Source organism: Lissotriton helveticus, chromosome 5_1 (assembly GCF_964261635.1).
Source record: "Lissotriton helveticus chromosome 5_1, aLisHel1.1, whole genome shotgun sequence".
In the NCBI taxonomy this organism is placed as follows: Eukaryota; Metazoa; Chordata; class Amphibia; order Caudata; family Salamandridae; genus Lissotriton; species Lissotriton helveticus.
In genome coordinates this window covers 1,265,786,226-1,265,798,339 of record NC_136065.1, presented here as the reverse complement: position 1 = coordinate 1,265,798,339, position 12,114 = coordinate 1,265,786,226, and the positions used below count along the sequence as shown (strand labels likewise).

General features: G+C 41.3%; 1 pseudogene; it reads right to left on the bottom strand.

Annotated features, from left to right (window-relative positions):
- Positions 1–7,529: 7,529 nt before the first annotated feature.
- LOC144753578 (putative malate dehydrogenase 1B pseudogene) lies at positions 7,530–9,305 on the bottom strand (annotated as a pseudogene).
- Positions 9,306–12,114: the final 2,809 nt, after the last annotated feature.

The window sequence follows — 12,114 nt, the reverse complement described above, 5'->3', positions numbered from 1 at the left end:
GGAGCATATGTACAAAGGGATTGGTCTATTGGAAGATCGCTTTTTTCAACCAAATTTACATTGCATGGCTTAACGCTGCTTTAAAAATATGGTACCCTTTCACACAGTTATCTGCATGAAAGAGGCATGCAATGGTAGTTGCTGTGGACATTCCACCACAACACCCAAGATTTACAAGGATTTTCAAGCAAGTGTAAATATGAGGCAGCGCCAAAATCTAATGCCATGCAAAAGCAGGCTTTAGATTGGAGCAACAAGGATAAATACTTTTATTTCTACCTGTTTTTCTTTTTCTTTGTGTGCTGCATTCTGCAGCAAATATAGAAGTAGCAAATTATCAATATTTATTGTTAATGTGCAGGAAGGGAAATCTTTCTGCACATAACCAATCATCCTTGCAATGCACGTACCTTTGCACTATGGCCAAGTGTGTCTGTAATGGCACAAGGCAGCTATTTTTAACACCGGCAATAGGGAAAAAGATGCGGGTGTGTCATATACTTGTAAATACGGTGCATCCTTGTGTTTAGAAAATAATGCAGCATGGTGCTCCAAAATTTGTTCTATTTCCTTATACATATCCCCTGGTGATTTTCACATTGTTTATATTGTTTGCACACTGTTCATATGCCTTTTTGGAAAGAAAACTTGAAGTTCTGTAGTATGGATATGTACTTATAGTGGCAGTCAACCACCCACGACCCTGGTGGTCTGACTGCCATATTATGATGCTGGCAGTGGGACTGCCACAAGAACGCCACCTTCACCAGGATCCACTCCCAATACGGTCTGTAAAGGAGCTTAATGTGCACCGCCAAGCATGTTTTGCTCTGGATATGCACCCCTGGTTTTATAGCAGGGACCCTGCCATGAAAAGGGTATTCTAGCCATATGAGTGCATGCGGTGAGGCACATGTTGTCCCCTTCTACAATTGCACCTTCGTGCATGCACTGTGTACATTGTGCGGCCACACCATGCATGTACAAGCTGCAGGCTCCCTCACAGCAGCGGCATGCTGTTTAGCCTCTCCAATGACCCTTAGATACCCGCTGCCGCCGCACCACCTGCCCTGGATTGAACTACCCTATGCTTCGAGGTCTTCCTTTGACCACCCCTGTGGTGGTCCCAGAGATAGACCGCCAAACTCATAATAAGGCCTAAAATGTTTGGTTATTTTGCCTAGTAATCAAGAAAAACAACAGTTATCAAAAGCTGAAAAAAAATGTGAAAATACTTTCGAAATGTATGCATTGCAGCCTTGAAATGTTTTTGTTTGTTACTGTTGGAAAAGTGGAAAGGTGAGATTTAGTTACTTGAAGTGCAGTATGTCTTCGTACTTTTCTAGAAATACTGTGATTTCCCAAATTTGGTTTAGGCTCACTGTTTTCACCTTTCAATGTTGTTGGTTTTCTACTTGTGGAGGAAAAAATAAAGAGAAAAGAGGACAAGCTACTTTTTTTTTCACATAGTTTTACATTTTCCCATACTGTTTTTATGCCTGTTTGGGAAAAAAGTCAAAAGGTTTGGTTTAGTTTGCCTACAAAGAGAGAAAAAAACTATTTACAAACCCTGTTGGAAATGTGAAATTACATTTATAATTTAAAAATGCAACATAATAAAAAAAATCTTTATTAGTGTTTGAAAAGTGGAAAGGGGAGGTTTGTTTACATTACGTATAGTGGGTCTTCATACTTTTCAAGAAAGTCTGTGATTCCCAAAATCTGGTTTGGGTTTATTGTTTTTTGCCATACAATGTTGTTGCTTTAGTAGTGGAGACAAAAAGATAGAATACATTATTTGTGTTTATCCTTCACTATTGGTATGTTTTGGTTTGCAGATGGCTCCATTGTAAAGGTTGATTTACTTCAATTTGTGGAATAACTCCTGTTAGTCTGTGGTTGAAAGCTGAATCTTAACGGAGACTTCACAGTACTAGGAGTACATGTTTGATTCTGTAAGAATAAAGAAAAGTTAATTTTGACCCCCAGTCACTGTCCAGCACCTACCCTGAGGGATGCCCAAAGCGGAGTTAGAATACTAATTTTGCCCTACTCATCGTTTAGCACCTGCCCCGAGGGATGCCCCCAGAGATTAATAATAGCAATTTTGCCCCCAGTCACTGTCCAGCACCTGTCCTGAGGGATGCCCTCTGTGGAGTAAGAATAGTAATTTGCCTCCAGTCACTATCAAGCACCTGCCCTAAGGAGCTACCCCAGCAGAGTTAGAATAGTAAATTTGCCCCAGTCACTATCCAGCACCTGCCCTGAGGGACGCCCCCAGTGGGGTTAGAATACAAAATTTACCACCAGTCATTGTCTAGCACCTGCCCTGTGGGAAGACCCCAGCAGAGTTAGAATAGTAATTTTGCCCCCAGTCACTGTCCAGCACATACCCTCAGTGATGGCCCCAGTGGAGTTACAATAGAAATTTTGGCCCCAGTCACTGTCTAGTACCTGCCTTTAAGAGACGCCCTTAGTGGAGGTCAAATAGTAATATTTGCTCCTAGTGTATGTCTAGCATCTCTCATGAAGGTCGCCCCAGATGGTGTTAGAACAGTTATCTTCAAAGAAATAATGTAAGAAATATTTGCATTTGTTTCATGAACATTTTTATTAATGGCTACTCACATTATGGGAATAAATTGCTGTTGTAGGTAAAAAAAATTAGTGGATGTCCCAATCTGAGGAAATAAGAAAAAAATATGTTTTTAATTATTCAGAATACTTTGCTCATACTAGGTATAGTGTTTGCTTAAACAGTATACTTACTTTGCCTGGTAGATGGAAGTGCCTCCACATCTAACTGTCACTGTTCAGAAAGAGCCGAAGAGGCGTGTGGTCACAAACACTGTCAGTGTACCACCGGTCACAAAATGATGGATGACTCTTTTCATACTTCTCTTGAAGAGACAACCACATTTCTAATAAAAATATGCTTTGGAATGTACATTTTAACCTTTTTAATATTCTGACTGTGTGTATTTATTTGAAATGTTTGAGGAAAACATTTTCTAAAGTCATCCCTTATTAAACAGCCATTTTACTTTTGCTTTGGTGGTATTACAAGTATGGAAACAAAGGAAGGGATACAGTTTTCACAGGGTTGTTTCCAATACATTGCTGTAAAATATATCTTCTATTTATTTTGTTTTGAAAACTATTTTTGTAAAAGGTTTTAGGAATGTAAAATAACTTGTTTCATCTCACTTTCACTCCATTTTAGAAAATGTGTAAGATTATTTATCTCTAAAAAAAATATTTATCAGTGTGGAAACCCTTTTTAAATATGTCTAATAAATTTGCATTGTAATGTATGCATGGTAAAGGTAAACGTAGTAAACGTATGCTTGTTAAAAGTAGTTTTCATTTATCACTGTTGGCAAGCAAGGTAGTGATAACTGTAGTAGAGACGTGCATGGTTCGGACTTATTGGTGGAGTAATCTGCATTTTAAATGTATGTGTGGTAAGGGCATGCATGGTTCCATCACACATCCCTTGAGAAACCCATCCAACTCAATAATCAATATACATTCTTATGAAAACATCAGCTTACTCTAGCCGGGTTTGGTAGCTCAGTGAATTAATGCATCCACTGCAGGGGCCTGTGTTCAACCTCTTGGTCACAGGTTCAAATCCCAGCAGGTCCCCTCAGCCCTTCATCCATCTGAGGTCAATAAAATGAGTACCGTTGGGTAACAATAAAATCTTTTATTTAGCACCAAGATGCATTTGGGTGAATGTGCCCTTTACAAAATATACATGTCATGATACTACCAGATTTAACACTGCATGGGTGTCTGGTGTGTCTTTGGGAGCTCCTGGACACTCAAGGTCGTTTGCCGCTGTTTGCAGGTGGTGGACTGGTGGCCGTGTGGTGCACCCTTTTTTGGTATTCTTGTGGCATTGATGCTGGAGCAGGTGGTGGCAGTGAACCCTCCTCATGGTGGGCGTGTGCCAGAGACAGAGACAGTGCCCATTGCCATGAAAACATTGTTAGATGGCAACAGCCTTGCTCATATTTCCTACTCCAACAAAAAGACATCCCCAGGAGAAGCTTGTGTTTTCTTCCCCTTCCTAATGGAGTGCTTTCTTTATTTTCAGTGCCATGACATACATACAGCTGTGTACGGTCCAAGTAGGTGGTATCACGGGGCAGGACCCTTGGAGGCTGTTTGACTAAAGGCTCCCCACGCATACCGGAGTCCCCAGTGAATTTGTTTTCTCTCCCAAAGAGGGATGGATAAAGGAATCAAACAAAGATAACATTATCTCTTGCCTCATTTTAAGGAGCAGCTATCTGCCCTTAATTTTAAATTAGGATAGGGTTTCCCCTTCCTTCCACACTCAGGGAGGAGATTTCTCTTCTTGCCCTGAAGAAAGTCCCGGACCAATTGGCCATCGTTGAACTGAAACATTTTGGCATTAGGGTCATAGGACCATAAAAATCCACGTGACCCCCTATTTAGTATTTTAATATCCCTCACAGATCCACCAATAAAGGGAAACCGGGATTATTATTATTATTATAATTACACTTGATTAAGCGCACAGCTACCCGAAGGTTTCCCGGTGCTAAAGCAAACAGAAATATACGAGGTGAGAGGAGCATTGAATCAACAGCTTACATATTAAATAACCAGGTCTTGATTCCCTTACGGAAAGTCAGAAAACACATTTCAGAGCGTAGCGATAAGGGAAGGGAGTTCCAAAGAGAGGGTGCTAGCAGGGAGAATGACCGACCTCCCATTTTAGCTCTCTTGACACGCGGTATTTTAACTTTATTTTGGGTGGAGGACCTAAGTGTGCGAGAGGGGACATAGTGCTGCACTAAAACAGATAAGTAGTGTGGGGCTTTTCCAGTCAGGATTTTGTGCATAAGACACAAAGCCTTGAATTTTACCCTATTCTCAATACGCAGCCAATGCAGTTTCCGCATGTGGGTCGAGGTCGATGTTCTAGCAGGAAGGTTACAAATAAGGCGAACAGCCATATTTTGTACCACCTGGTACTTCCTAGTTACCTCCTTACAGGCACCCAAGAGTAAGATGTTCCCGTAGTCCAGGCGTGAGATGACAAGAGCCTGGACTACCGTCCTCAGGGTGTCAGCCGGCAGCATCCACGTGATTTTCCTCAGCCACCGGATGATGGTAGTACAGGTGGCGGAGACTTTCACGACGTGCTGCTTGAAGGACAATTGATTGTCAAGGAGGACCCCAAGATTACGAGCAGTCGTAGTCGGGGTAGGGAGAGGACCCATCTCCGATGGCCAATGTTGTGGGCCCCATAGCGAGATGTCTTGGCCAAACAGAAGCAGTTCTGTTTTGTCCCCATTTAGTTTTAATTTGTGATCAAGCATCCATGCAGATATTTTTCGAAGTCCATTTTGGAGAGAAGAAGAAGGACAATTTTTATTGGTGGAGAGTGAGTAGATGACTTGAGTGTCATCGGCGTAAGAGTAAATCGTGAGACCTGCCTGTTCCGCCAGAAAAACAATATGTAAATTACGGGACCCCCTCTATCTGTATTTTGGTGACCGGGGAAGAGAGAGGAAAACACTATATATCAACAATTATCAAGATTCCCCCGTGGTCAGAACATAGTTTCTTTTCAGGCTTCGCTCTCAAAATTTATCAATCAATATTCACATTTAGTGCAGGAATAACAGTCTCATATTTTTCATTTGAATCTTTTTTATTTCTTTTTAGATTTTATCAAAATTATTTAAAACATTTATCTTATTTATCATTTTTTGAGTCTTTTTTTATGTGTAATTCATCAAATCATTAACATTTTTTAACATCCAAATAATTTAGACAATTGTCTAAATTATTTGGACCACGGGGGAATCTTGATAATTGTTCCGCCAGAAAAGCCAGGGGTCTCACATACAAATTAAAAAAGAGGGGGCTAAGAATAGACCCTTGAGGAACACCGTGTTTAGAAGGGAAGATTGATGAAACAGATGTGGGAGAAAACACTTGAAACGTGCGATGAGAAAGAAAGTTAGCAATCCAGGCCAGGGCGGAACCACCGACACCCACAGATTTCAAGGTGGACAACAGGATGGAGTGGGAGACGGTGTCAAATGCGGCACTCAAATCAAGTAATATGAGCGCCACTGACTCCCCATTGTCCACCTTTAGTCTAATGGATTCCGATACACCAAGAAGAGTGGTTTCAGTGGAAAAACCCGCCCTGAACCCGGATTGGGAACCATGAAGAAGATTTAAAGATTCATCTGTCTGCGGGTTTTGAATCTTTATCTCCATCTGGTCACATCTCACTAAGAGCTCCCTGGAACACGGTCGAGCCCACTCTGACTTGTAGGCATCAGGATGACCCGATGATGAAGCATGACCCCACTAGGGTGTATGAGGGTTATAAAAACAAAAGGATTTGCCTCCTTCCCCACTCCCTAGTGGGTAACATCTGACTCCTTCAAATAGGGTCTTCCCACATCTGAATCACTAGGGTTGGTATTAAGAACCTGTGAACGTTGTTCACCAGACCGTGGGAAATCGCTATAAAGGATAGCCACGCCCTCTGCTGGAGGAGGAGTATTCAAGAGCTGAGCCGGGAGGTCAATGCGCCGTGGATTCTGTCTTCGGCAGAGGACACGTGGAAACAGGTAGGAGACTCCGAACCAGTTATTTTTATCAAGGTCGCGCTGCGAGTCAGGAGCTGCGACGTACCTCTCTTTTTCTAGCAGTGTTGGCAAACTCGCAGTGGTGGAAAGCGTATGTCAGTGGTCACAAATCTTTGAGCAGCATGAGGTAAATTGTGCGGTGGTGAAGAAATAGACCTGAGTAGTTCCACGATTGGCTTTCTGTCTACAATGATCATACTACGTCCTGAACAAGTATGAACTATAGCTACAGTTATGAGACAATCCTCTCAGATAAAATCCTTGGGACAACTTGAGTTGAGTTGGCACTAGGAAAAAAGAGATTAGAAGTGGAAAAGACTATGATTGAAACCTGAAACCAATAGTTAGAGGATTGCCAAGACATTGAACTATTATTACAGAAGCAACTCTCTTTTATTTGCAGGTTTTAGTCTTTTCTATAATATGTGTAGTCACCCATATCAATATAGTGAATACGAGAGAAGTGAAACTGTCTCATTAATCGTTTATTTTAATTACAGATCTCCCTCCCAGCAGTACCCTCCCTAATTCCCTTCCCCTTATCTAGCCACTCTGATCATCTGGGGAATTTAAACAACAGAGTTGGAGCTGCTGGAAGGTGGGCTTCTTGAGGACACCGCTCCTGAGGTACTGTATTGTGACAACATGTTATGTTCAATAAAGTAGTACTAACAAGGAATACAAATACAGATAGTTGAGTATATTTCGATGTTCAAGGCTGTCATGTGAAAGCATGAAGAGAGAAGTTATTTATGTTACTCTCATATGGCATGTAATGACTTTGCCTTGTAACACACTGACTGTCATATCAGACTCTTCTAAATTCAATTGTTGATTGTAGTCACTGGACAAATCACTGGATTCTTAATAGAAACTGCTATGCTATTGTTTCACCTCATATTCTTGATCAGTTGATTGTCTGCTTTCTTTTACTGGAATGTTACTTTCTTGCTGAATTGGTAGGGCACCTTCTTGGTCAGTTTTGTAAGGCATTTTCTTGCTGAATTGGTAGGGAACTTTGTGATTGATCTGGTACATTTATTGTTGAACAGACAATGCAGTTTCTTGCCTGGTAGGGCTCTTTATTTTCAGTTCGTAAAACACTTGCATTAGGGACTGGTTGTACACAATCTTCTTGAGTTCCCAGGACACTTTCTTGTGAAGCTATAAAGGCACTCCCTTGAAGAACAGTTAGAAAACTGCTTGAATGCTATGGTATGCTACTGTCACGGCTAAGCCAGCTTCTTGTTCAGGCTCGGGTAAGGGTTCACTTTCTTTTGGAGACTGCAGCACAATATTTCTCTCCTTTACTAGTTCAATAGCTGCTTCTGGAAGCTTTTCTTTCATCTCATCTGAAATGGCCATGTCCGAAATTTCCTCCCGTCCTCCATCCTGGCACTTCACAGGCATGAAGAAGACAATGCCCTTAGAGATACCAAACTGTCCTTTACTGATCACCCCTAAGGAAACAATCTCCACAGCAGGAGACCCTTGGTACCAGTAGTGCATAACAGTGGCTTTTGTGTAAGCAGCTGTCATGCCTTTCCGGTGCTGTTTCCAAGACATCCACTGAGGGAGAAACTTATTCTGCAGCCACTTACTGTCATAAATGACCGCTAGTAGGGGGTAAGAGGAGCTGGGAGACCCCCAAATGTCACTGTCATATTAGAAGGCCATGGCTAGTTGAAGACCTAGGAAGTTGACACCACTGATGTGGCACCATAAAATTACATCTTTCACCACTGCAGGATTCGTATTGAGCTTCTTTGCCAAACTGAGATTTCGCTTCAAAGGCGAGCAGCATTGCTACAGCAATCTCATTGTGCTCTGGGAAGGAGGGTGCATTACTCATGATTTTAAGTGCCTTTAGGTTCACACAAATGTCTCCCATCACAATGATATTCACTGCTGCGTAGCATTCGGTTCAATCAGGTTGCCATACTCCTTGAACGAGCCTGACAATAGGCTGAGACTGTCTTCGACTGTTTGGTTCCCTTGAATGGGGACGTCATCGAGCATGATAATGATGTCAGCTGGCAGGAAGGTCTCCTAGGAGACTGTGTCAATAATAGTGACATTAAACACAAGAGGGAATGCCAGGGTCTCAGCCTCTAGCACGAGAGCCTGCAAGCTGTCTCTGCAAGCACTACCTTCAAGCAGATGGATGCTGAAGTCTTGAAGCACACCAAATATTTCTCCACGGGCCACCATTGAGAGCAGGTTGCAGCATGATCAGGTGGATGCACTGGTTATCCAGTTCTCTAGGAGTTTCTTCAGGCTTAGGAGCTCATCCTCCTATTTTCGAATTTTGATATAGGTCTTCAGATTCTCTTCACTAATCTTCAGCATCAAATCTGTCATCATGCTGGTGGTGTTGAAGTAGCAATGCAGGCCATGCTCCATGAATTTAGTAAATCCTCCCAGAAGCAAGCCGTTTCCCCCTCTGTCCACCAATTCTCGCCAAATAGTTGGAGAATGTGTGTGCCTCCACCCATTTTTCTCACACGCTTTTTCAAGCCAGAGCTCCCAATCATTGGGGTGCTGGGTGATCTTATATATTCTAAAGTTAGGTATATTTACCTGAAGATAGCTGGCAAATATTTTGGCCTTTACAAAATATGGACAATCTGAATTCCCTGTCAACACACACTTGGGCATAATCCCTCCACTGTCTCCCTTTATACACACATTAGAAGATCAACTATTGCTACATGAACAGAAAACCCATAGAGAGTATTCCACATGGCGTAAATAGCATACACAGCTAGCCATCTTGTAGTGCCCATTTAAAAAGACCTGCTTATTATATATAAACCAGAAGCCACAGAGAGTGCCTCACTAGATTGAATGGCTCTTTAAGCCAGCGTCATCTTAGAGTAAATATTTACTATTAGTTGAGCAACGAACTATCCAGTCTATCTGTTTAACATCACAGGTACTAATATAACAACAAACGTACACTCATTATTATTAGCAGTCGTATTTCCATAAACTAAAAGCCCCAAAGCATTATATCAAATGTACAGCCATTTTGCAGGTCGAGGATCTTTGTGCCACTGCCTACAGAATAATATAATCTCTTACCACCCAAGACCTTATATTAGAAGCAATTTGATTAGTCCCACCATATCGTAATAATCAGTGATCACACAAACACCATCGTATTGTATTCTTATTAGTCTTCGTTCTTGTTTCTTTCTGTATACTCGGATGAAAGAAATCTCCTGATATACCCAGAGTGTGCCTCATCAAAGTAATTGCTGTCCATTCAATTCAAATTAAGCCAACTGCATAACGTAATACTACGGCTGTGTGTTTGAAAAGTTGTTATTCGACCAATGTTTGTTCCACCCTGCCACAGTACGCATTGCTGTCTTATCGAGCACAAGGCATTCTTATTACAAATAATATTGCGTCTCCGAATCACTGGCCAGCCTTTCCAGTTAGGTTAGGACCAGACTACATTATGTTATGTGTGACTCAGTTATCTGTTCTAGACATAGCATATATTCATATTAGTAGAATCTACTAAGCAATTGAGTTCGTAACCAAACAGATGATCACAATTCCAACTGTAGTAAATCTGAGAACATATATAAAAAGACCTCTTCCTAAAATCAGTTGGGTAAATAGAGATGAATTAAAAGTAAGCTACATTAAAAAAAGTTCAAAAGGAAAGAAAAAGAAAACAACAGAAATTGGAAAGGCAATAACAATTGTTCACATAATGCACCTTATAAATCGCGTAAGTAATCCAATAACCTAAAAGATAGCATTTAGGTAATAGTTTGATTTGATATCTTCCTCAATGTGTTGTTATATCAGCTATCAGGTTGTTCATAGCCCTAACCATTATTCTTATTTCATTCTTGCGACATCTTACACTAAAGAAGAATAACAGATCCAATCATAATTAACAGTCAAAGTACCAGGACCTTGTAAAACAACACAAGTACAATGCTATACAAATAATTCTAATCCCTATATTCCAAAAAAGTATTGCGTTTTGTGATAAATGGTCAACCCATTTTTCACTGTATGTAATGTCATAATCGATTTTGCTTCACATTGATGCAAACGTAGTTCTCTGTTACCTTCTCTAACATCACTACAAACCGTATCAAGGCCATGAAATTTCAAACTCAAATGTGTACTCTGTGCTTTACACTCCGTAACATGCATTGCTATAGGTGATCTGGTATCAAATTGTTTACGTGCACGAAAATGTTCAGAAATTCTTTCTCGAAGGGGTCTATTTGTACTTCTAATGTATATTAGAACATTGGAATATTTGGAGCTCCATTGAAGACACTGGAGTGCTCCATGCTTTTACGGACCTGTAAAGCCCCGCGAAGCAACATTCCAATGTTGTTTTCGAAGGCCTCTCGGAGCCCAAGGGAATTTAAACCCCTCGAACTCCGAGAGGCCTTTGTTTTATTTGTTGGAACATTCTGCCCTCTAGTGGCAGAATGTTCTAATAGCCTTATACCCCTTTGTAGCTGGGCTATACAGGATATTAAAGTCCCGCTCCCTTGATAAAGTCCCTCGACTTCGTGCGGGCCTTTAACACTGGAGCGGGCCTTTAATAGCGAGTATAGCCCCCTACAGCGGGCTATAAGGCTATATTATATAACATTCACATAAGTTACATAGCGGGTACTAGTATCAATATGAGTACGAATAGTGTTAACAATAAGGCTGGGCAGTGAACTCTGCTCCTTTCATGGAGTTTGCAGAGTTTTCCGCACTCCGTGCTCTGCAGAGCATGTGGAGTTCCAGACGTTTTTTCCTCACTCGCACTCATCAATGTTGAGTTGGCAAGCGCCAGTGAGGAATATCCACCTCCCAGCGAGATTTTTCAAAGTGGTGGTCAGATTTTACAACACAGGGAGTCGCGGATGTTCCCGACGGGGCACGTTGAGAAACCTTCCATTTGCATTGAGTAAGCTGCCCCTCGGGTACAGAATCTACTAGAGCAGCAAGAAAAGATGCAGCACCCTAACACACTGCACATGGTGCCGTTTGAGCTATACAAACTGAAAATCACTGCAAACGGTATGACCAAACACACTCTACCCACTTGGGGAACTCCATGTAGCGCAGAGGAGTCATTTGGTCATTTCAGGGAGTTACGCATAGCGAAATTCCGTGAACTCCACTCAGGCCTAGTTAACTCCAGATTTTTTCTTATGAAACTTCGTAATACCATCCATCACCAATTTACACCTATTGCAGTGTCCACATTTGTATGATACCAATGATAGTTTAGCAAACCAAGTGTTTTGAACGTGTTGATTAGGATAACTTGCACTAATCATATTTCTCGATGTTCGTCCTTTGCAATAGGTCATACCTGAATATTTTGTCATAAATGGCTGTAACAGCTTGCCATTTTGAATGAAAATGCCAATTTCTTTATGATACATTATACATTTTACTAGAAAGAGGGTGAAAATGAGTAATCATT